Source organism: Hyla sarda, chromosome 1 (assembly GCF_029499605.1).
Source record: "Hyla sarda isolate aHylSar1 chromosome 1, aHylSar1.hap1, whole genome shotgun sequence".
NCBI lineage: Eukaryota > Metazoa > Chordata > Amphibia > Anura > Hylidae > Hyla > Hyla sarda.
This window is the reverse complement of record NC_079189.1, coordinates 531,647,030-531,673,359: the sequence shown is the minus strand read 5'-3', so window position 1 is coordinate 531,673,359 and position 26,330 is coordinate 531,647,030. Positions and strand designations below refer to the sequence as shown.

The window sequence follows — 26,330 nt, the reverse complement described above, 5'->3', positions numbered from 1 at the left end:
AGATCCCCAGGTGAATCTTCAGATCTTAGGTCCGGATGGTGGACCTTGGGTCTCCCGGAAGGGAATAAGAAATGCGGGAATTGCCCTCAATGCAAATACAATTGTGGTCTATGCAGTGGAAGACTAGGAGGCTATTACTTTTCGGTTAGAGAACTAATCACATGTCGGACCATATATGTAGTATACTTCATCATATGTGATTGCTAAAGACTTTACATTGGCAAAACTATACGTCCACTCCGTATTAGAATACGGGAACATCTACATTCAATTCAAACCAGTTCTGGAGCCACAACATTTATTGATCACATCAGAGAAATGCATGGAAGTGATATTAAAGGTCTCAAGTTTGGTGGGCTGCAAGTGATTAAACATGCCAGATCAGGTAGTGACAGGAATTCCTCACTATTATGTGTGGAGACCTATTGGATCATGCGCACTGATGCGCTTGGTCCCTTATGTCTTAATGATATGATTGAGATGACAGCGCTTCTTTAAGCATATTAGCCCTCCGCAACTGTTTATGTCGGTGGGTTTATGTGATTGCCCTATCACAGGGGTCCTTATAAATTAATTTAAACTTTAATAGTAGATATTTTTACTTACTCTATCAGTGGTGGTTGCGTGCCTCATCCCCATGTTCTGTGGGTTGTTTTTCTTTTTTGTTTGCTGCCTTTTTGTTCACTTAGGGTTGCCGTATTGCCTCAGGTCACATGACTTGAATCTCATCCTTTTTATTTCCTGCTTAGCGCTATGATGGTTACGAGGCCAGAAGAAGCACAACTAGTGTGAAACTATGGCAGCAATCCCTCGCTTCTGAGCGCCCTGCTACGTGTCTGACACCGGGTCATCTGTCGTTGCCAGAGGAGTCGAGCCACAGCAGCCCTGAGTGCGGGTACCATGTTTGTTCTTTGCTAGAATTTGATGTGTGACTTTGGGCATGTTTGGTCCCCAGCACCTCCGGACTCACAGGCACTAGGACTCCACTCTCCCCCAGCGACAGACCGCTAATGACAGCAGTTCACACTTAGTGACCGTGCTTTTTGCTCACTGGTCATTGACCACTACAGTGCCCTTATCTTTTGTTCAGTAGTATATGCAAAAATGGCAATTTCTGGAGTTGCTCAAGGCTTATTAAAAAGGTGTATACAATAAGAATGACCATGAGTTACCATATGCATCTGATAAGGTAACAATGTAAATACCCAAGACCAGTAGTGCATGAGAAGTTGGCAGCACCCCAGCACGTGTAGGGATGCCTTTATATCCACAGTCACAACAGCACAATGAGGCTGTAGTATAATACCACCAGAGTATTCAATTTCATTGTCGATTTGTAATCCTAAACTACAGTGCAGTGAAGACTTAATCGCTAGGCCACGCTACGCTATTTATTAATAGTAAAATTATTTTTTTGGGTTGTTACAGGTCCTCTTTAATAAATTTAATCAGAAGCCAGTAGGATTTTACTTATAATCAGCATGTAAAATCCAAGTCCCCCATATGTATGAACTGTAACTCACATTTCTACGCCCTTTCAAGAACTTACATTTACTTCTATAAGATTTATAGAAACAGAGTAGAACAGCCTGAGGCTCAGTTGATATGCCATAAATCTCTGAGATGGGGAAAAATATAGCTTTTGATAAAAAAATGTATCAAAAATTGTACCAAGTGGGAAGTCCTGTAAGTTGTGGATTGGTACCAGCAGTAACAACGGTAGTATTGCTAATATCTCTTGTAATCTCCTGTTTCCTTCTTCTCCAGTAACAGTATACTACTGTTTATTAAATTCCAAAAATTTAGCAACCAACTAGTCCATTAGATTGTAGAAGAATTTTCCAATTACTAAATCCTCCCCCTCATATACAGTATAGAACTGGTCATCGATTCAGTGTTCTACAAATACTAAGAACATTACAAACACAAAAGTAAATTATTGTTCTCATAAGATTTACATATTTCAACCAAACAATAGGTTAATAATTGATAAAATGTCTGAACCCTTTCCCAACAATTTAAAGGAATTGATAATATCAGACAACTATGATAATAACAGTAGCATTTTAAGGCTCATGTTGGCTTTTAAAACCCGTGTAGAGGAAGAGTGGTGAGCAACCAATCAGATTGCTTCTATTTTATTTATTTTTTTAAAGACCTCTGAAATATGAAAGGAAAAATCGGATAGGTTGCTATGAGCAACTGCACCACTCTTCCTCTGCACAGGTTTTGATAAATATCCTACATTGAGATTTCCAGACTTTCTGACAGGGCTCTGGCACTACACAAGGAACAGTCATTCAGTCATCCTGTTTTTGTCCCGTATACACTACATCTGTGACAAACCATGATACAAGCGGGCGGGAATATGTACATAACAACTGTGTTTTTGTGTTTGTCTTTCTCCCACTCTACCTTCTGCAATGTTTCATTTCTGCTTTCTACAGAACATATGCTTGAATCATGGTAGTATGAAAATAACCTGCGCTCTGTCGCTGATACATTTGGCATTTAGAGCTTCAGATATTATTTTAGGGAGATATTCCTAAACCACCGGTACAGTTGGTACAGTGGAGCACTGCCCAAAAAACGTCATGGATCTTTCGTAAGATGGAAAATATAAACATATCAAGCAACAAAAACAAAACTATTTCCTTAAAAAATTATGTTCTGCCATTATTTTTACTTATACCTGTAACAATCAATGAGGCCATCACTATCACTCCCATTATCACTTCCTTTAAATTGTATTTAACAGCCCAAAATACAAAAATTATAACAATGATGATAAAAATAATCTTTCTCATATATTTATATCACTTATGTTCAATGCTGGCCTTACGCTGTTCAGGTGCCTATTGACAATAATGATGGCTTCCCACAGTAACATGTTGTCCACAGTGGTGTCCCTGTGACATACACAATCAGGAGTAATGGAGTAGCAGTGTACAATCAGATATAATGGAGGAGCAGTGTACAATCAGATATAATGGAGGAGCAGTGTACAATCAGTTATAATGGAGGAGCAGTGTACAATCAGATATAATGGAGGAGCAGTGTACAATCAGATATAATGGAGGAGCAGTGTACAATCAGATATAATGGAGGAGCAGTATACAATCAGATATAATGGAGGAGCAGTATACAATCAGATATAATGGAGAAGCAGTGTACAATCAGATATAATGGAGGATCAGTGTACAATCAGATATAATGGAGGAGCAGTGTACAATCAGATATAATGGAGGAGCAGTGTACAATCAGATATAATGGAGGAGCAGTGTACAATCAGATATAATGGAGGAGCAGTATACAATCAGATATAATGGAGGAGCAGTGTACAATCAGGAGTAATGGAGGTGCAGTGTACAATCAGGAGTAATGGAGGAGCAGTGTACAATCAGGAGTAATGGAGGAGCAGTGTACAATCAGGAGTAATGGAGGAGCAGTGTACAATCAGATATAATGGAGGAGCAGTGTACAATCAGATATAATGGAGGAGCAGTATACAATCAGATATAATGGAGGAGCAGTATACAATCAGATATAATGGAGGAGCAGTGTACAATCAGATATAATGGAGGAGCAGTATACAATCAGATATAATGGAGGAGCAGTGTACAATCAGATATAATGGAGGAGCAGTGTACAATCAGATATAATGGAGGAGCAGTATACAATCAGATATAATGGAGGAGCAGTGTACAATCAGATATAATGGAGGAGCAGTGTACAATCAGATATAATGGAGGAGCAGTGTACAATCAGATATAATGGAGGAGCAGTGTACAATTAGGAGTAATGGAGGAGCAGTGTACAATCAGAAATAATGGAGGAGCAGTGTACAATCAGATATAATGGAGGAGCAGTGTACAATCAGGAGTAATGGAGGAGCAGTGTACAATCAGATATAATGAAGGAGCAGTGTACAATCAGATATAATGGAGGAGCAGTGTACAATCAGGAGTAATGGAGGAGCAGTGTACAATCAGATATAATGGAGGAGCAGTGTACAATCAGGAGTAATGGAGGAGCAGTGTACAATCAGATATAATGGAGGAGCAGTGTACAATCAGGAGTAATGGAGGAGCAGTATACAATCAGATATAATGGAGGAGCAGTGTACAATCAGGAGTAATGGAGGAGCAGTATACAATCAGATATAATGGAGGAGCAGTGTACAATTAGATATAATGGAGGAGCAGTGTACAATCAGGAGTAATGGAGGAGCAGTGTACAATCAGATATAATGGAGGAGCAGTGTACAATCAGATATAATGGAGGAGCAGTATACAATCAGATATAATGGAGGAGCAGTATACAATCAGATATAATGGAGGAGCAGTGTACAATCAGATATAATGGAGGAGCAGTGTACAATCAGATATAATGGAGGAGCAATGTACAATCAGATATAATGGAGGAGCAGTGTACAATCAGATATAATGGAGGAGCAGTATACAATCAGATATAATGGAGGAGCAGTGTACAATCAGATATAATGGAGGAGCAGTGTACAATCAGATATAATGGAGGAGCGGTATACAATCAGATATAATGGAGGAGGAGTGTACAATCAGATATAATGGAGGAGCAGTGTACAATCAGATATAATGGAGGAGCAGTGTACAATCAGATATAATGGAGGAGCAGTGTACAATCAGATATAATGGAGGAGCAGTGTACAATCAGATATAATGGAGGAGCAGTGTACAATCAGGAGTAATGGAGGAGCAGTGTACAATCAGATAAAATGGAGGAGCAGTGTACAATCAGATATAATGGAGGAGCAGTGTACAATCAGATATAATGGAGGAGCAGTGTACAATCAGGAGTAATGGAGGAGCAGTGTACAATCAGATATAATGGAGGAGCAGTATACAATCAGATATAATGGAGGAGCAGTGTACAATCAGGAGTAATGGAGGAGCAATGTACAATCAGATCTAATGGAGGAGCAGTGTACAATCAGGAGTAATGGAGGAGCAGTATACAATCAGATATAATGGAGGAGCAGTGTACAATCAGGAGTAATGGAGGAGCAGTATACAATCAGATATAATGGAGGAGCAGTGTACAATCAGATATAATGGAGGAGCGGTATACAATCAGATATAATGGAGGAGCAGTGTACAATCAGATATAATGGAGGAGCAGTGTACAATCAGATATAATGGAGGAGCAGTGTACAATCAGATATAATGGAGGAGCAGTGTACAATCAGATATAATGGAGGAGCAGTGTACAATCAGATATAATGGAGGAGCAGTGTACAATCAGGAGTAATGGAGGAGCAGTGTACAATCAGATAAAATGGAGGAGCAGTGTACAATCAGATATAATGGAGGAGCAGTGTACAATCAGATATAATGGAGGAGCAGTGTACAATCAGGAGTAATGGAGGAGCAGTGTACAATCAGATATAATGGAGGAGCAGTATACAATCAGATATAATGGAGGAGCAGTGTACAATCAGGAGTAATGGAGGAGCAATGTACAATCAGATCTAATGGAGGAGCAGTGTACAATCAGGAGTAATGGAGGAGCAGTATACAATCAGATATAATGGAGGAGCAGTGTACAATCAGGAGTAATGGAGGAGCAGTATACAATCAGATATAATGGAGGAGCAGTGTACAATCAGATATAATGGAGGAGCAGTGTACAATCAGGAGTAATGGAGGAGCAGTGTACAATCAGATATAATGGAGGAGCAGTATACAATGAGATATAATGGAGGAGCAGTGTACAATCAGATATAATGGAGGAGCAGTGTACAATCAGATGTAATGGAGGAGCAGTATACAATCAGATATAATGGAGGAGCAGTGTACAATCAGATATAATGGAGGAGCAGTGTACAATCAGATATAATGGAGGAGCAGTGTACAATCAGATATAATGGAGGAGCAGTGTACAATCAGATATAATGGAGGAGCAGTATACAATGAGATATAATGGAGGAGCAGTGTACAATCAGATATAATGGAGGAGCAGTGTACAATCAGATATAATGGAGGAGCAGTATACAATCAGATATAATGAAGGAGCAGTGTACAATCAGATATAATGGAGGAGCAGTGTACAATCAGATATAATGGAGGAGCAGTGTACAATCAGATATAATGGAGGAGCAGTGTACAATCAGGAGTAATGGAGGAGCAGTGTACAATCAGATATAATGGAGGAGCAGTGTACAATCAGATATCATGGAGGAGCAGTGTACAATCAGATATAATGGAGGAGCAGTGTACAATCAGATATGATGGAGGAACAGTGTACAATCAGATATAATGGAGGAGCAGTGTACAATCAGATATAATGAAGGAGCAGTGTACAATCAGGAGTAATGGAGGAGCAGTGTACAATCAGGAGTAATGGAGGAGCAGTGTACAATCAGATATAATGGAGGAGCAGTGTACAATCAGATATAATGGAGGATCAGTGTACAATCAGATATAATGGAGGAGCAGTGTACAATCAGATATAATGGAGGAGCAGTGTACAATCAGGAGTTATGGAGGAGCAGTGTACAATCAAATATAATGGAGGAGCAGTGTACAATCAGATATAATGGAGGAGCAGTGTACAATCAGGAGTAATGGAGGAGCAGTGTACAATCAGATATAATGGAGGAGCAGTGTACAATCAGATATAATGGAGAAGCAGTGTACAATCAGGAGTAATGGAGGAGCAGTGTACAATCAGATATAATGGAGGAGCAGTATACAATCAGATATAATGGAGGAGCAGTGTACAATCAGGAGTAATGGAGGATCAGTGTACAATCAGATATAATGGAGGAGCAGTGTACAATCAGATATAATGGAGGAGCAGTGTACAATCAGATATAATGGAGGAGCAGTATACAATCAGATATAATGGAGGAGCAGTGTACAATCAGATATAATGGAGGAGCAGTGTACAATCAGATATAATGGAGAAGCAGTGTACAATCAGATATAATGGAGGAGCAGTGTACAATCAGATATAATGGAGGAGCAGTATACAATCAGATATAATGGAGGAGCAGTGTACAATCAGATATAATGTAGGAGCAGTGTACAATCAGATATAATGGAGGAGCAGTATACAATCAGATATAATGGAGGAGCAGTGTACAATCAGATATAATGGAGGAGCAGTGTACAATCAGATATAATGGAAGAGCAGTGTACAATCAGATATAATGGAGGAGCAGTGTACAATCAGATATAATGGAGGAGCAGTGTACAATCAGGAGTAATGGAGGAGCAGTGTACAATCAGATATAATGGAGGAGCAGTGTACAATCAGATATGATGGAGGAACAGTGTACAATCAGATATAATGGAGGAGCAGTGTACAATCAGATATAATGGAGGAGCAGTGTACAATCAGATATGATGGAGGAACAGTGTACAATCAGATATAATGGAGGAGCAGTGTACAATCAGATATAATGGAGGAGCAGTGTACAATCAGATATAATGGAGGAGCAGTGTACAATCAGTTATAATGGAGGAGCAGTATACAATCAGATATAATGGAGGAGCAGTATACAATCAGTTATAATGGAGGAGCAGTATACAATCAGATATAATGGAGGAGCAGTGTACAATCAGATATAATGGAGGAGCAGTGTACAATCAGATATAATGAATGAGCAGTGTACAATCAGGAGTAATGGAGGAGCAGTATACAATCAGGTATAATGGAGGAGCAGTGTACAATCAGATATAATGGAGGAGCAGTGTACAATCAGATATAATGGAGGAGCAGTATACAATCAGATATAATGGAGGAGCCGTGTACAATCAGATATAATGGAAGAGCAGTGTGCAATCAGATATAATGGAGGAGCAGTATACAATCAGATATAATGGAGGAGCAGTGTACAATCAGATATAATGGAAGAGCAGTGTGCAATCAGATATAATGGAAGAGCAGTGTACAATCAGATATAATGGAGGAGCAGTGTATAATCAGATATAATGGAGGAGCAGTGTACAATCAGATATAATGGAGGAGCAGTGTACAATCAGGTATAATGGAGGAGCAGTGTACAATCAGATATAATGGAGGAGCAGTGTACAATCAGATATAATGGAGGAGCAGTGTATAATCAGATATAATGCAGGAGCAGTGTACAATCAGATATAATGAAGGAGCAGTGTACAATCAGATATAATGGAGGAGCAGTGTACAATCAGGAGTAATGGAGGAGCAGTGTACAATCAGATATAATGAAGGAGCAGTGTACAATCAGATATAATGGAGGAGCAGTGTACAATCAGATATAATGGAGGAGCAGTGTACAATCAGGAGTAATGGAGGAGCAATGTACAATCAGATATAATGGAGGAGCAGTGTACAATCATATATAGTGGAGGAGTAGTATACAATCAGATATCATGGAGGAGCAGTATACAATCAGATATAATGGAGGAGCAGTGTACAATCAGATATAATGGAGGAGCAGTGTACAATCAGGAGTAATGGAGGAGCAGTGTACAATCAGATATAATGAAGGAGCAGTGTACAATCAGATATAATGAAGGAGTAGTATACAATCAGATATCATGGAGGAGCAGTATACAATCAGATATAATGGAGGAGCAGTGTACAATCAGATATAATGGAGGAACAGTGTACAATCAGATATAATGGAGGAGCAGTGTACAATCAGATATAATGGAGGAGCAGTATACAATCAGATATAATGGAATAGCAGTGTACAATCAGATATAATGGAGGAGCAGTGTACAATCAGATATAATGGAGGAGTAGTATACAATCAGATATAATGGAGGAGTAGTATACAATCAGATATAATGGAGGAGTAGTATACAATCAGATATAATGGAGGAGTAGTATACAATCAGATATAATGGAGGAGCAGTGTACAATCATATATAATGGAGGAGCAGTGTACAATCAGATATAATGGAGGAGCAGTGTACAATCAGATATAATGGAGGAGCAGTATACAATCAGACATAATGAAGGAGCAGTGTACAATCAGATATAATGGAGGAGCAGTATACAATCAGATATAATGGAGGAGCAGTATACAATCAGACATAATGAAGGAGCAGTGTACAATCAGATATAATGGAGGAGCAGTATACAATCAGATATAATGGAGGAGCAGTGTACAATCAGACATAATGAAGGAGCAGTGTACAATCAGATATAATGGAGGAGCAGTGTACAATCAAAGAGGTGAATAAATAAAGGCTGAGGTAGGTCACCAGTGGATCCATTGATTGTGTGAGTGGGCATTTCCTTGTGTTGAGATGGGACCAGGAAATCCTGATTGGTAACGACCTGGGGACCTCTAAAATAACAAAATACAGCATACCTCACCCAGCACATGGTGCTTAGATTATTTGCCCTGATAATGTGCTCTCACTGCTCTCCTGATAACATTCCAAACCCAATCAATGAGGTTATAGTGTGTGTAGAAATTCATCACCAGAGCGGGGAAAGCATGTTCGGGTAAGTCAATATAGGTAAAGCTGAGCTCTGTTGCTGGACTTGGACGGGTGAGAATGCTGTATTTTGTTATTTTGCACTAACAGCAGCCTGTACTTTGTTTTCCAAAAAATGTAAAGCTCCTTTAAAGGGGTACTTTAAAATGGAAATATGTGGAAATATTTTTTTAAACCAACTGGTGCTGAGCGGCAGTGTGAGAAAGCTTCAAGACACACAATTCTTCTCTACACCTGCACCTGCTGCCGGGGCTGAAAACGTCACACTGCCGCTAAGTCTATCGCCGGCCGAGTCGGGACTTCGCTGCGGCTGGTGATTGGCTGAGCACAGTATGACTATGACAGTATACCACCGGCAACCAGGAAGAGGATCGCGGCGGAGACCAGAGTCGGTTACTGGAGGCCCCGGGGGAGCGGAGGAAGGTATGTACAGCTTTATTTTTTTTACTGCCGGCAGTATGGGGGACAATTTTTATATTATGGAGTTCTCTTTTAAGATTTTTAAATAGAAGTAATTTACAAATTTGTTTAACTTTCTGGCACCAGTTGATTTAAAAAATAATAATAATAATAATAATGTTTTCCAGGGGAGTACCCATTTAGGACTGTGAATTGTATTTTTGAGGACACACAGTACTCTGGTATCGTGTCACATAACATACTGGTGTTACGGTGTTTGAAGGCTAAAATAAAGTCCTTTTACCTGGTGCAGGATATCTCAGCCTAAAATATACTTACTAGATATACCCATAACTGATAATGAATTAGTTGTGCTGGGAAGAACTGCTGCTCAACCTCTTCTGCCTGCGGGCATAGGACCACCGCTGTGACTGCTACATGATTAATCTGCCCTGAAAAATACTGAAAGGAAGTAAAAAGAACAAATACTTCAAATTATTATCCCCACAAGCCTATTTACCCTAAAACCAACATAGCCCAGAGGACACCACTGGGAGGAAGGCATAGTGTGTTGTCTTATTTGTTACATATACTTAATGCTCAAAACATAAAGAAACTTTGTGTGTAATATTTTATTGTGCAGAATTTAGCTTTTTTATTTTTTTTTTTTACTTTTATAGCTAATTTTTACTTATACTTTAAAGAAGATCTGCAGTGTATAACACTTGTCCCCTAAGGGATAAGTGTCTGATCGCTGGAGGTCTGAATGCCGATCCCTTGTACGGGGTCCAGGCTTTGCCCCGGCTGTGTGCGGCTAATTCTCCTGTCGTCGACCTCACAGAGGTCGATGACACCCCCCCATACAGCTCTATGGGAGAGATGGGGATGCATGAGCGTGGCATCCCCGACTCTCCCATAGGGCTATATAAGGGGGCGTGTCGGCCACCGCGTCATGCTGCCTTTGAAAATGTTTGGAATATATATATATATATATATATATATATATATATATATATATACAGTATACTGTACATATCAAGCATAAATATTGTGATAATTATCGATTTCGGCAGTGATGGGCCAATCACTGACCGCAGCGGTGTCCCACCTCAGCCAGTGATTGGGGTGGGGTGTCACTTCCAAGATCAGTTCATCTTGAAAGGTGGGGGTCAGAGTCCATCCAGGCTGTTCTAGAGATTGCTCGGGGTTCTCAGCAGTTGGACCCATGTGATCAGACACTCATTCCTTCTGTGGATAGGGGACATGTTTTTTTTTTAAGCTGAATAACCGCTTAAGGCAGTGTCCGGGCATGCTGGGAGTTGAAGTTTTGTAACATCTGGAGAGCCACAGTTCGAGACCACTGCCTTAACCCCTTAAGGACACATGACGTACTGGAACGTCATGTGTCCACTCCCGATCTATAACGCGGGGCCACGGCGTGGCCCCGCGTCATAGCGGGTCGGGCCCGGCCTCTAACAACGGCCGGGACCCGTGGCTAATAGCGCGCGGCATTGATCGCTGTGCCGCGCGCTATTAACCCTTTAGACGCGGCGTTCAAAGTTGAACGCCGCGTCTAAAGTGAAACCGAAAGCATCCCGGCTAGCTCAGTGGGCTGTTCGGGATAGCCGCGGTGAAATCGCGGCATCCCGAACAGCTGACAGGACAGCGGGAGGGCCCCTACCTGCCTCCTCGCTGTCCGATCGCCGAATGACTGCTCAGTGCCTGAGATCCAGGCATGAGCAGTCATCCGGCAGAATCGTTGATCACTGGTTTCTTATGAGAAACCAGTGATCAACATAGAAGATCAGTGTGTGCAGTGTTATAGGTCCCTATGGGACCTATAACACTGCAAAAAAAAAGTGAAAAAAAAAAGTGAATAAAGATCATTTAACTCCTCCCCTATTAAAAGTTTGAATCACCCCCCTTTTCCAATAAAAAAAAAAACACAGTGTAAATAAAAATAAAAATAAACATATGTGGTATCACCGCGTGCGGAAATGTCCGAATTATAAAAATATATCATTAATTAAATCGCTCGGTCAATGGCGTGCGCGCAAAAAAATTCCAAAGTCCAAAATAGTGCATTTTTGGTCACTTTTTATATCATTTAAAAATGAATAAAAAGTGATCAATAAGTCCTATCAATGCAAAAATGGTACCGTTAAAAACTTCAGATCACGGCGCAAAAAATGAGCCCTCATACCGCCCCATACACGGAAAAATAAAAAAGTTATAGGGGTCAGAAGATGACAATTTTAAACGTATTAATTTTCCTGCATGTAGTTATGATTTTTTCCAGAAGTCCGACAAAATCAAACCTATATAAGTAGGGTATCATTTTAATCGTATGGACCTACAGAATACATATCAGGTGTCATTTTTACCGAAAAATGTACTACGTAGAAACGGAAGCCCCCAAAAGTTACAAAACAGCGTTTTTTTTTTCAATTTTGTCGCACAATGATTTTTTTTCCCGCTTCACCATAGATTTTTGGGCAAAATGACTGACGTCATTACAAAGTAGAATTGGTGGCGCAAAAAATAAGCCATCATATGGATTTTTAGGTGTAAATTTGAAAGAGTTATGATTTTTTAAAGGCAAGGAGCAAAAAACGAAAATGCAAAAACGGAAAAACCTCCGGTCCTTAAGGGGTTAAGGGTAGGGTCACATGTAGCGCATATGATCCATACTAAGTAGGAACAAACTACTATATGTGCCTCTGTACAGCCTCCCGCACACAAGACTTTAGATCTAAGATTCCATTAAGATCAATGGAAGGCTGCTGCAAGCGTAGTGTGAACGAGCCCTAAAGGTCCACAGGAACAGATGTAAGGTAAAGGCTGCTCTCTTCTCTCTTCCTTTAAATTAAATCTAAATTTGATAAAATAACAATGACAATTATGAGATAAACTGATCACATATAGCTTTCTTATCTATAATCATCATACTGTAAAAGAACATCCTTTTGATTTACATTGGGTGGTATATGTTAGCATACCTTTTATTAGTTGTATTGAAAAGTATGGTTTGTGCCTGTTATGCTTAGTTTAACAATGAGAGCGAATGGAGGTCAGGTTGTCTAGAAGAAAAAATATATAAAAACCCCCCTTGGGTTTGTCCTATTACTGATGACCTTCGGATGACAGCGCCAGACTGAGGACTTGTGGCGGAAACATTTTGCACTACATAAGATCTGTTCCATGTCCATAGCCTGGCCTAATGTGTCTCCGCGAACGTGCGGTTAGCATGCATCCATTTTCAGTTACATGAAATGTAACAAGCTCCATTTAAGTCAAAGTAGGTAGACTGACATCAGGACATTTCTCTATCCCACTTTGTGGAATAGATTTCTTTTCCAGATGTCAAGGTCTAAAAGTCAAGAAATTGCCTTAATCAGAAGATTGGCTGCTTAGAAGTTGGAGCTCGGGGAAAATGTGATGAATTTGGCAGAGAAAATAAAATCTTGACTGGAGATAAAGGGAGAGGAAATTGAATAAGCATGTGCAAATGATTAAGGACACAAGGAGATAGTAGCGCGCACATCTGCGACCATGCTGCTATCATATTGCAGAGCGCACCCAGCGTGCTCGTGTTCGTATAGCTGGGTTAGGTGACCTAATACCAGTCGAACACTTTGCAGACTTTAATAAATGAGGGCCTCAGTCATGTAATCCAGACCTGATGACTGGCTGTGTCGTGGGCTGGTGTTCTGGATTATGTACAAACCGAGACACCTGTCAGAAGGATAGCAAATCTCCCTCAGATGTGTTCTTGATGTGCAGCTATTGTGTCTGAGGGATCTTTGTATAAACCAAGAAACCGATTATTATGGAATTAAACCAAGTGATAAAGCTCACAGTCCCCTGTGAACTAAATACCGAAGTCAAAACTGTGAGCTCAGCGTCTTCAAAGGAGGCGAGCAAGACTCTCCGCTCAGGTGCTGCTCACTGCGCTTTGTCTTTCTGATCACAAAGTCATGACATCAATGGGACATATATCAAAGGGCGGCTTCTGTATTTACATGATAGCGCTACTTCAGTTGGGAAAATGACTTGAAAATTAAAGGGAACAAAATTACTGCAATGGTGTGTTGAAAAGTGGAAGCTGGATGACAACACCCTTAGTAATGTATTAGAAAACCCTCAGTTCTATGTCTCATGTATATGATGTGTTTTTACTTGGACCAATAATGCTCTGGATTTTATTTTCCCTGAGATGCTGGACTTATCTATCTATCTATCTATTTATCTAACTATCTATCTATAAAAAACAAATAGATGCAGCACACCACAGCTTGAAAATCACGGTGCAAGGTTTATTCCATAGTGTATTCCAATAGACAACGTTTCACCAGCCTCACGCTGGCTTTTTCACTTGAAAAAGCCAGTGTGAGGCTGGTGAAATGTTGTCTATTGGAATACACTATGGAATAAACCTTGCACCGTGATTTTCAAGCTGTGGTGTGCTGCATCTATTTGTACTTTATGGATTAAGGAACCGGCGACCGAGGCTCCAAGTATGCTTGCACCCCGTTCAAAATTACTTACTTATCCTCATATGCTGTTCATATTTGGACTTTATATATATATATATATATATATATATATAAATAAATATATACATATATATATATATAAAAAAAAAATATATATATATATATATATATATAATTTTAGCTTTATGATAAAAGCTTGAAATATTTGTATATACTCTGATAACGACTGTATTTCTTTAGGGTTTTCATGTTCTTCCCATCCCATGTTTTTCTTACTCCTTTTTTTTTTTTTTTAATACTAATAATTAGCAAAACTTTTTGGATGCTCAAGGTTTCTTACTCGGTCCGACTAAATGTTCTTGAAGTATAATCTTCATTAGACTGAACCAAAAGTACAGAAGAGAGACTTAAAATTGTAAACTGTGCTGCTCTGGTTGGTAATAACATTGAAAACCACCAATGGGCTGGAAAAAAAACAAGTAAGTCAGTGACTCAAGAATGGTTTAAGGAACATGACAATATTTTCAAGACATTGACTTCCAAATTCATTAAAGGGGTACTCCGCCCCTAGACATTTTATCCCCTATCCAAAGGATAGAGGATAAGATGTCTGATCACAGGGGTCCTGCCACTGGGGACCCCCACGATCTCCCTCCTGCACCTGGTGTTCATTTAGATCGTTGGATGCAGGTCCGGAGGCTCATGATGTCATGGCCACGCCCCCGCTTGTGACGTTACAGCCACGCCTCCTCTATTCAAGTCTATGGGAAGGGGCGTTAAAGCTATCATGCCCCCTCCCATGGACCTGCATAAAGGGAGCATGGCCGTGACGTCACGAGCCTCCGCCCCACATCACCAGTCATCCGGCACGAAGCGAAGTTCCTGATGTCTGGGGTGCTGCAGCCGAGATCGCCAGGGTCCCCAGCAGCCATACCTCCACAATCAGACATCTTATCCACTATCCAAAAGATGACTAGGGACAGAGTACCCCTTTAAAGTGTACATATCATTTCAACAAACTTCTGACATGTCATAGTCATGTTTAAAGTTAGTATCTTTGGGATTCTGGGTGCTGAGGCCCCTCATGACCTCTAAAATTAAGAAGCACAAACGTGCGGCTGCAGTATATGAAAGTTCCATAGACTTATACTGTAATTCTCTATGCCATTTGCTATAGCTAGCTGAAGTGTGCAGAATGGAGATGAACTGGCACAGCGCAAGCAGTCGTGCTATTCTGCCCCTTCATACTAGCAAATGGTGTTTGGTAAATGGTCAGAAGTTTGATGAAATGATAGGTTCCCTTTAAATCTCAGTCCTGTGGAATGTGGAATGTGGAATGTGCTGGAGAAACAATTATGATCCATGAAAGCTACGGGAATTAAACACTTGGTACCTTTACAGTTTCATAATTTATTTCAAGTCATTAACATAGTAATGTTTTAGACTACCACATCTGCTGGATTGGCTTTTTCTATGTTTTGGTGTTAAAGGGGTACTCTGCCCCTAGACATCTTATCCCCTATCCAAAGGATATGGGATAAGATGTCTGATCGCCGGGGTCCTGCCGCTGGGGACCCCACGATCTCCCTGCTGCACCCAACGTTCGCTTAAGGTGTCGGGTGCAGTGCCAGATTCTTGAGATGTCACAGCCGCACCCCGCTCGTGACGTTACGGCCATGCCCCCTCAATGCCAGTTTATGGGAGGGGGCGTGATGGCCATCGCACACATCCCATAGACTTGCATTGAGGGGGATATGGCCGTGATGTCAGGAACAGGGTGTGGCCGTGACATCACGAGCCTCCACCCCGCATCGTCAGTCATACGGCACGGAGCAAAGTTCGCTCCATGCACCGGATGTCTGGGGTGCTGCCGCCGAGATCGCAGGGGTCCCCTTTGAATAGGGGATAAGATGTCTGGGAGCAGAGTACCCCTTTAACTCATGTCCAGGATCCGGTACACAGAATCTGTGCATCAATGTTGTGTGGACGTCAGTGGAGAGTGGTGAGCTGGATAGTACCTTCTGTGTAAACCCCTTTAGTGTACAGCTAAACGCTGGGAGTACCTTCTAAAAAAGATATTGCCAAAAGTGGAGAACCCCTTAAAATCTGCTAGAAAATTTAACAAATAAAGCAAACTGAGTAAAATGAAAAAACATTGCGCAAAGTTACCAAAGGATTGACACATCACTGGACTTTGATAGGTTTGTGTCCCTCTCCTTTTATTTTCTTCGCAGACTACCGTATTTTTCGCCATATAAGATGCACTTTTTCTTGCCCAAAACTGGGGGGGGGGGGGGGGGAAAGTTGGTGCGTCTTATACGGTGAATACCTGCGGCCATCAACGGCCGGGACCCGCGACTAGTACAGGACATCACCAATCGCAGTGATGCCCTGTATTAACCCTTTAGACGCGGCGATCAAAGCTGACCGCAGCGTCTGAAGCAAAAATAACACTAACCCGGCTGCTCAGTTGGGCTGTTCGGGACTGCCACGGTGAAATCGCGGCGTCCCGAACCGCGTACAGGACACCGGGAGGGACCTTACCTGCCTCCTCGGTGTCTGCTCCGTGCCGGGATCCCCTGCATGGCCGGCGCTCTCCTTCGACGTCATCACGTCTTTGCGCATGCCGTCCCATCATCCAATAGGAGTGGCGTGCGTAGCGTCGTGATGACGTGGATCCCGGGGAAGAAGACGTCCAGAGCGTCGGGGACACCACGGGGACGCGGTGACAGCGATGGAGCGACATCCAGGGCAGCGGTGACGGGTCCGGAGCAGCGGGGACACGTGAGTATTACCTCCTATACCAGTAGTCTTCAACCTGCAGACCTCCAGATGTTGCAAAACTACAACTCCCAGCTTGCTGGGAGTTGTAGTTTTGCAACATCTGGAGGTCCGCAGGTTGAAGATCACTGTTGGGTTCAGAATCTTTTTTTTCTAGATTTTGGAGCTTTAAAATAGGGTGCGTCTTATATGCCGGTGCATCCTATAGGGCGAAAAATACGGTATTTGTAAATGAATTGTCTTAACAGGCCAAGCTGTTGTAACCAAGAAAAGATCAATTAGAGGAGCCCAGTGACAACCACAGAACAGATGTCTGACGGTTGATCAGCTTTCCAACGCTATGCAAAGCCAGTCATAATAACCTGAAGTAGCCTATTTAAATGAAGCTGTGTAATCCTGAGCTCACCCGCTTGGCTTCAGAGAGACTGACACTTGGAAAGCTTCCTTGATCTTCCTCCCCTTCAGTACAAAGTGCTTTGTGAGTGTATAGCTGCTCCTCTATAAATAAAACATCCCCGTATTCCCTGTAGATTTTAAAGAAGTTTTTTTTATAGGTGAATTAACTGCATTATTTTTCCAGGTTTACAACTGTGGGGCCCTTGTGTTTTGTTTCCTTTATCTGGCAAGATGAAATCTTATTTTTTTTTTTTTTTACCTTTTCTGGAATATTTATACCTTTCACATTCTAAAGGTAACCTAAGAGCAGTTAAGAAACCATTGCACTTTTTCCCCCTTAGTCTATAGATAATGTGCTCCATATGTCAAATCATTATGATTGCTATCTCTCCGTAGAGCCACTTCTTATATTTCAGATCTGTTTTGCTTCGTTCATATTTATTGTCAGTTTTGTAGGATCCCAGATATTTTCCAGAATTGAGCACATATATTAAAGACTGTTATGTCTATGGATCTTTTAAAAAATAATTTAACTATAAAACACTATGGTTTATAACAATCCAGCATGCTAGATTATTACATTTCATGACCAAGAAAAGATGCGGAGCACTCACCCAGTACATGGAGCAGGGACTTTTTTTGTTTCATTGGCATCGTCATGGCAGGATTACAAACAGGGGAGCGGGATGGTACATGTGCGGGGGTATTCAAGCTGGCGGCGATGGACGGTTTTTGCTCCTCGCCTATTTTGTGTTTGCAGCTTCTATGCAGATCAATGTCAATCTGTGGTAACAAACAAACCTTGAGTAGTCTTATTACTTATAATCCCTGCTATCTGCCCCCTGCTTTTTGCTATAGGTAACTTGTCATCACTGTCACTTTGCCGGAACCACGAGTCAATGGGGCGGTCCCTGGTCGCTTTAACCAAACCTTTTAGCCTTGATTGATAAACCTCTCGGTGTTTAGGTATGGGGAGAGACCTTTATGATAAATGTTTATATACCCTTGGTCTTCATCCTAGTATCCCCCTGCCTCTGTAGCATTTAGGAGACTGACCCTGAACAATCACTTATTCTTCGTCACCAGCTTTCCATGGTAAAGAGTAGTTTGTATGACGTTCTGGAGTTACAGAAGCAGGAAAGTGAATACATTGTTTCCGACTGAAGACCATTTTGTTAACTACCATTTAAAATACACTGCAGCAAATTCCAAATCTCTCTAGAGTAAGGTCTCTTTTCATTGCTATGGATTTTGCAATAATTTCGGTACAGTGTCTGCACTGAAAATCTGTGACAATTTACAGCTCCATATATGCCGATAGGGTCTTTAGAAACCCAAGTAGGACATGCTGCAGATATTTCTGCCATGTCTGAACTCACACTTAGAGTGGTGTTTTTACCGAAAATGTTATGGAATATAAGCAGTGTTCAGCTCCTTCTGTAACTCCCAGCTGGAATCTACAAACGGTGGTTCCCTGTTCCGGAGTGAAGGTCCCAGAGGTGGAAGTGTAGTCCTTAAATCGGGCACTGTACAGTAAACAGACATAGAAGGAGCACTGTGGCCCCTTGAAAGGTTGACAGTCAGAGGTGGAAGGATTGGGACCCCCATGAACCTAATTTTGTTGGCCTATCCTGAGGAAAGGACATTCATTTTATAAGGCTAGCTATCCTTTTGAACAAGCTTATGTAAGGGTCTGTCAACCATGTTGACTGTTTCCATTGACAACTAACAGAACAGTTAATCCAACATTGGCCAATAATAAAGGCTGTATTTTTAAAATATAAAAAAATGCATTTACAAATCTACTAAACTTATATACTACATATCTTTAAAGGGAAGTTCTTTTCTTTTTGAATTTCTTTTCTGTCTGACCACAGTGCTCTCTGCTGACACCTCTGTCCATTTCAGGAACTGGAGTAAATCCCCATAGCAAACCTATGCTACTCTGGACAGTTCTTGACATGGACAGAAGTGTCAGAAGAGAGCACTGTAGTCAGACAGAAAAGAACTTCCTATGGCGCATACAGCAGCTGTTAAGAACTGAAAGGATTAAGATTTTTAATAGAAGTAATTTAGAAATCTGTTTAACTTTCTGGCACCAGTTGATTTAAAAAAAATAATAATAATTTCCACCGGAGTACCCCTTTAAAGGCTGTAAAGTAGTTCTAGAAGGTGAACATGTTATCAAATGCAACTGTTTTTACATATTTTGCTCTGTACAGAAGATAAGTAAACATTGTTCACGGTTTGTTTGATATTTAGGAGTTTTTAGAATTTGCACAAATCAAAAATGTAAATTCCGGATCTTTTCAAACCACATAGTTAACAGGCTGAAGCCTCATATCATTTTGGTAAGGAGCTGGAAATGCCAGATTTAGGAAAAGCTACTGTTTGGCCCATGAGCTTGATTATAAGTTGCTGAATTAATTTTCTATTTCTATCTATTTATGTATTTTTATTTTATGAAGTGGTTGGCGTATCCATGTAATTGAGGGCTATGGATGCCAAATGTCATAATAACATTGCTTACAAAGAGAAAGAAAAGAGATACAGCAGAAAGTTCTCTGTAAAGTGGTCTACTAAACATAGCAATTACAAAGAAGAGTGTCAACATTTTCGTGCTGTTTTTTACCGCAATCTTCCTGAAAAACCTTACTGAGCGATTTAGAGTGACCTGATACCCACATTATAACAATGGTGACTTTAATAATAGCACACTTGGATTTACTAAAAATAGGTCTATAAATAACATGAAACTTACATTTTCCACAACTCACATTCTATTTTTACTATCACATAAGGAACAAAATCACCTTTGAGTATCTTCTGACATGGCTCCATAACACTATAGTTATGACTTGAGTGTATTCATAAGCTGGTACTTGCTTTAGCTATTTCCACCCCCATCAATGATTGACGGCCATCCGTGTGTACAGAAATATACATCATTGGCCCCAACTTATTGAAGAGGAGGGCAGGAGGAGGTGTGGGAGCACAAGGATCATGAATATTGGACAACATTTTCGTGCTGGTTTTTACCGCAATCTTCCGGAAAAACCTGACTGAGCGATTTAGAGTGACCTGATACCCACATTATAACAATGGTGACTTTAATAATAGCACACTTGGCTTTACTAAAAATAGGTCTATAAATAACACGAAACTTATATTTTCCACAACTCACATTCTATTTTTACTATCACATAAGGAACAAAATCACATTTGAGTATCTTCTGACATGGCTCCATAACACTATAGTTATGACTTGAGTGTATTCATAAGCTGGTACTTCCTTTAGCTATTTCCACCCCCACCAATGATTGATGGCCATCCGTGTGTACAGAAATATACATCATTGGCCCCAACTTATTGAAGAGGAGAGCGGGGGGGGGGGGGGGGGGGGGTGTGGGAGCACAAGGATCATGAATATTGGATAACAGGAGCAGTGTCCCAGGGGCCTCTACCATCTAGTTCCCTCCAGTCATCTCCACACACTGCCAGCAGAAGATATGGTGATCTAAAGTTAGTAAACCTTTCAAATATGACTCCAACAACATCTCCAACAACACTGGATTAATTTCTGATCATTACCGCTGTGTAACAGAACTAACAGTGTGCCAGCAAGCATGCTGCAAACAATTGGTCTGTGTAAATGGTCACTAAAACCTACTGACATATTTTTCTAGTGTATATGTCCAGCATAAATGGGTATTCCCTTTTTCTAATGATGTGGCAAATTGCTGGGATAGTCTATAATATTATGGTCAGTGCAGAGCCAAATCCTGGGCTCCTGCCAACTTAAGAGCAAAGAGTGGGTTTTTTTTGGCAAGTTTCCTGCACATTGGTGCTATTGGCAACCCTCTCTGCAGAGAAGTCTGAAAGCAGGAGAAAAGAAAGAAAGGAAGGAAGGAGTGAAGAAAGTAAGGAATTAGGCTTTCAGGATAAGTTGTACAAAGGCCTCATAGAAGTATACATGAATTTTTATGGTCTTAAGGCCAGGAATAGTGCAGAGGGGCCTCCATGTCACAATATATATATATATATATATATATATATATATATATATATATATATATATATAAATATAAAAGCCGCACTCTGCAGTTTGGGGAGAGTTGAATGGATGGATGAGTGTCCCAGCCTCATAGCCACTCACTGTATTCTGGCAACTTTTCAAAGACAAACCAGCTAGGACTAGAGGACTACATGTTACAGGTACCTGATACAAACACTACAGCTCATGAGTAATCCTTCTGCCTCACGCCACTGCTTTTAAGAGAATATTGGAATATTGGCTATTCTGGTTTATTTGTCTTGTACCTGCACCTCACCATCGTGGGCACTCCACTTACCATCAGGTCAGACACTACCCTGGGTGTGCCCTGGGGGGGAACCATAGCCACTTACACCTACTGTGCTGCCCCCCTACACCAGCCAACAGAGCTTGAGACTACCTTGTGAAAGCTCTTGTGCCAGTGTGGTAAGAACTGTGACAAGGCTGTATAACCACTGCTCTTGGCCATCCTATACTCCCACCTGGGCTGCTGTGGTAAGAAATCTTATTTAAGTAAATAAATGATATACCACTGTTAAGCAGGGCGTTATCTTCCACAAACACTATTGCATATGTGATTCTATTTAAGACAGTTAATTGTTTCCTTGTTTATACAGATTAGCAACCCCCTATGGACTAATGTTGCTATAACAACATTTCTGTACGTGCATGGGAAGGGTCACCGGAAAAATGAAAGAGCTTATTGCCTAGCAATAAAATATAGGCTTCCCATTTCAAGTTTACTTTCCTGTATGCTTGACATGATCTGAAAGAAAACATCTCCAAAGAATGGACTGATTAAGTGTATGCAGTTATCTTCTAATACGAGGGTTGTGCTGGGAGTACCACATTATGTATCATACTGATCCATTCAAATCCCCTGTCAATAAAAGGTGTTTTCCTAAATCAACATCTAAAGCTCACCTGACAATAGCAGAGGAAGGCTTTCCTTTGTTCCTTATGTTTATTGTAATCAAATAGCACTGTAATTCATCTGGCTTTCATGACAACAGTTTAGCAATGTCAGGGGAAGCAGGTCATATCTCTGCATGGGGCTTACAAAAGCTCCGAACACTGTAGATCTTTCTGGTAATCAGGGGATAATTGTAGTTGCAAAGTCAGGTGAACTCAGAAAAAAAACATCCATCCATTGGGTTCGGCCATTGAAAAACATAAATAGGCTTTTAAGCAGGCAAACAAACAACTGGATGCTGGCTGCCAAATCCCCCCCTTGGGTCTCTAGAGCTGAATTCCTTGTTCTCGGTACAATAGTGATGTGATTGCCTCATGATATTTCCAGGGTTGTTTATTTGTGCTATTGCTTCTCTTTGAAGGTCCCTTGTCTCTGGAACTTGTCACTCACTAAACTCATCTTAAAGTTATTTTAAGTTTTTTAACAAAATAAAATGTTTACTCACCTTATTCCTTGTCTAGTTCATGTCTTAGTCACCCTCACTGACATAGATGGTTTGTGGCCCCCTTTTCTGAGGCTCCTGACACAAGGAGAATGAAAGGTTCATAGCACTTCTGGTATACCTTATTCCTGTCTCAACATTAATCATAGTGTTGAGCGGCATAGGCCATATTCGAATTCACGATATTTCACAAATATATGGACGAATATTCGTTGTATATTCGCTAAATTCGCATATTCGTAATATTCACGTTTTCTTTGCACATATGCGAAAATTCACGTATGTGAAAATTAGCATATGAGATAATTAGCATAAGCGAAAATTCACATATGTGCAAATTAGCATATGCAAATTTCCGCATATGCGAAAATTCGCGCGCCAGTCTCACACAGTAGTATTAGAGCCCTCTTTACACCACACAAGCTGGAAGCAGAGAGGGATGATCACTGTGATGTGTACTGTGAAAAAAAAAAAAAGAATATTCGTAATTACGAATATATAGTGCTATATTCGCGAATATTCGCAAATTCGCGAATATGCGATATTCGCGAATAAAATTTGCATTGCGAATATTCGCTAGCAACACTAGTTAATCATATATAATGAAATAATATTTCATTTGCAGCCAATGGACTTCTCCTGTTTGTGGCGGTCAAGAAAGAAATAGCTACATTTAAGGTGCTGTTGGCTCATAATACAGTGACCCCCCGCCATACGATGGCCCCGACATATGATGAAATCGACATACGATGGCCTCTCAGAGGTCATCGCATGTCGATGTCAGCATCGACATACGATGCTTTTTTTATGTCGGGGCCATTGCATTAAGTGCTATCCGGCAGCGCCAAATGCTTAAGCTGCTGCCGGATAGCAGCTTAATGTTCCCTGTGTGGTGCGGTAAGTATTACTTACCCCTCCACGATGCTCCGGGGTGCCCTCCGGGTCCAGCGCTGGTCTTGCGGTGTCTTCTCGGCCCTCTCCGATGACATCAATATGCTGCTGCGCACGTCATCCAATAGGAATGGCGTACGCAGCGGCGTAATGACGTCGCTACGCAGGCCCAGTAAGGCCTTGTGGAAGACAGAAGAGGACCGGAGAAGACAGCAGAGGACCGGAGAAGACAGCGGAGAGACCAGCGGAGGCCGGGGTCACCATCGGAAGCGGCGGGGACACTATCTCGAGCGGCGGGGACAGGTGAGTACAGCTTCCTATACTTTACATTGCACGAATCCCTCAACATACGATGAATTCGACAAACGATGGCTCGTTTGGAATGAATTACCATCGTATGTTGAGGGACCACTGTATAACTTTCTGCTAATAGAGTAGAGAGCAGTGTACAACCATAGAGGGCATTGGAGTGTTGTTTTCTTTTTATGGGCACTGAACCTCACACATTTGTTTCAGCAGTAGACGGTCTCTTTTATGAGATGACTTTGGTCACTGCTGTGTAACTGCTTCCCTCTGTCAGATCCTCACTGACCCAAGTGTAGCTTCCTGCTATATTAGTGCCCATTAGGCTATCTCTCACTACTGGTGCCATTAGGTCACCACTAAGACTCAACATTAAATTAATTCTGACAACAGCTAGGGTATGGTCTTGCATGTTTGGACCCCACTCTCAGGGACCCAACTTAAAAGGGGAAAAAAATATCTTTACTTCTTTCCCACTTAAACTTCATGTATTAGTTGTTCTGCCCTTTGGTCACTTTCAGAGGGCTTTTACCTCCAGGAAGTGGCTAAAATCCTTTTTTTCTGTTCTCTCCCTCTCCAAATGTGCCTGCTCCTTCTAAAGTCCCCATGCTCCCAAAACAGAGCCAACGTGATGCGCCTGCTTGCTTTGGGCCTGGCTTGCTGCAGCGTTTCAGTGTTTTGCTAAACACATCTCATCACAAATGGGCTGGGAAAGACCGTCAATGAAAGGTCCTGGGCAGTCATACATGAGTCGCACTGACTGCCTGGATTTGTAGTATTAAGAAAGCACGCTCCATGCTTCACGGCAGAAGCACCCGAACATCCATTTAGGAGCAGTAGGGACACGGAGGCAACAAAAAGATACACACTCTGTTAAGCTATAGCAAGTTAAAACTATAGTCTGTGATTTTTTATATACCTGGTTAACCCCTTTAACACATGATCTTCCAATGTTTAACAGGCCATTCCAGTGCTTTAAGAACTGTCATAATCAGACCTACTACATACCCGGGTCCCACGACCAAGGCTATGCTTATTTAGTATCACACTACACTTGGGGGGAGATTTATCAAAACCTGTCCACAGGAAAAATTGCTGAGTTGCCCATAGCAACCAATCAGATCGCTGCTTTCATTTTTAAAAAAGGCCTCTGAAAATGAAAGAAGCATACTGATTGGTTGCTATGGGCAACTCAGCAACTTTTCCTCTGTACAGGTTTTGATAAATCTCCCCCCCCCCCCCCCCCCATTTTTTGGGGGGGATAAGTAGTCTTGCTGGTTGCAATATCAAGATGTTATATTTGTGGCCAGTACTCGCAAAAGTAGCCCAAGAATAAAAAAAAGTGGTCAATTCCCTAGCTCACCATTAGTGTTGAGCACAAATATTCGTAATGCAAATTTCTTTAGTGAACATCGGGACTTTGCGATTTCGCAAATATTTAGAATATAGTACTATATATTCGTAACGCCGAATATGCGAATTTCATGAGCATAGGATACATAATCATCAATATATTTGTGAAATGTCGTGAATTTGAATATGGCCCCTGCTGCTCATCACTACTCACCATCCACTCTGTATAAGCCTTTCTCCACATGTTATTGCCCATGTCTTCTGTCCTCCTGTCTAATACAATGTCCAGTGCATTATCAGCCTCTCCTGCAGAAGGACAAGCCTAGGCCTACTTCTCCATTTCTCCAGGCCAGCTACACTTTCACTACAGCTTTCAAGCTGTGTTCTCACGCTCCCCTTTGTTGGCTAAGAGCTCTGCCTCACTTTAACAGGCTTCTCCCCCTCAGCATGCATTTATTTCTGTCAGTTCCAGGCCCCACCAGGCCTCCAGGAGGCCATCATTCATTCCTGTGGCCAACCACTCAAACCTGGGTACTTGGTCCACTACCTGCAGAACTTGGTATAAAACAAAACAGCACACATATTCTGTTCAAAGTAAGGCTGCTTTCACACTATGAATTTCTCCGTTTAGAAGTTCCGTCAGAAGTTCCGTCACTACAGCTGCAAAACCCGGCCGTTACAAAACCCATGACGGCCGTGACTAAATTGCATTGCAGCCTATGGGGTTTTGTAACTGCCCGTTTGCACCCGTATATGCCCGTAATTCATT

The 26,330-nt window shown here is 41.3% G+C and overlaps 1 long non-coding RNA gene across 1 annotated transcript; it reads right to left on the bottom strand.

Annotated features, from left to right (window-relative positions):
- Positions 1 to 899: 899 nt before the first annotated feature.
- Positions 900 to 25,266, bottom strand: LOC130291307 (uncharacterized). Its single transcript, XR_008847878.1, has 4 exons — positions 25,128 to 25,266; positions 18,160 to 18,328; positions 10,212 to 10,334; positions 900 to 1,908 (listed from the first exon to the last, which is right to left on the bottom strand). It is a non-coding gene; the product is annotated as an uncharacterized LOC130291307 (long non-coding RNA).
- Between the last annotated feature and the right edge of the window lie 1,064 nt (positions 25,267 to 26,330).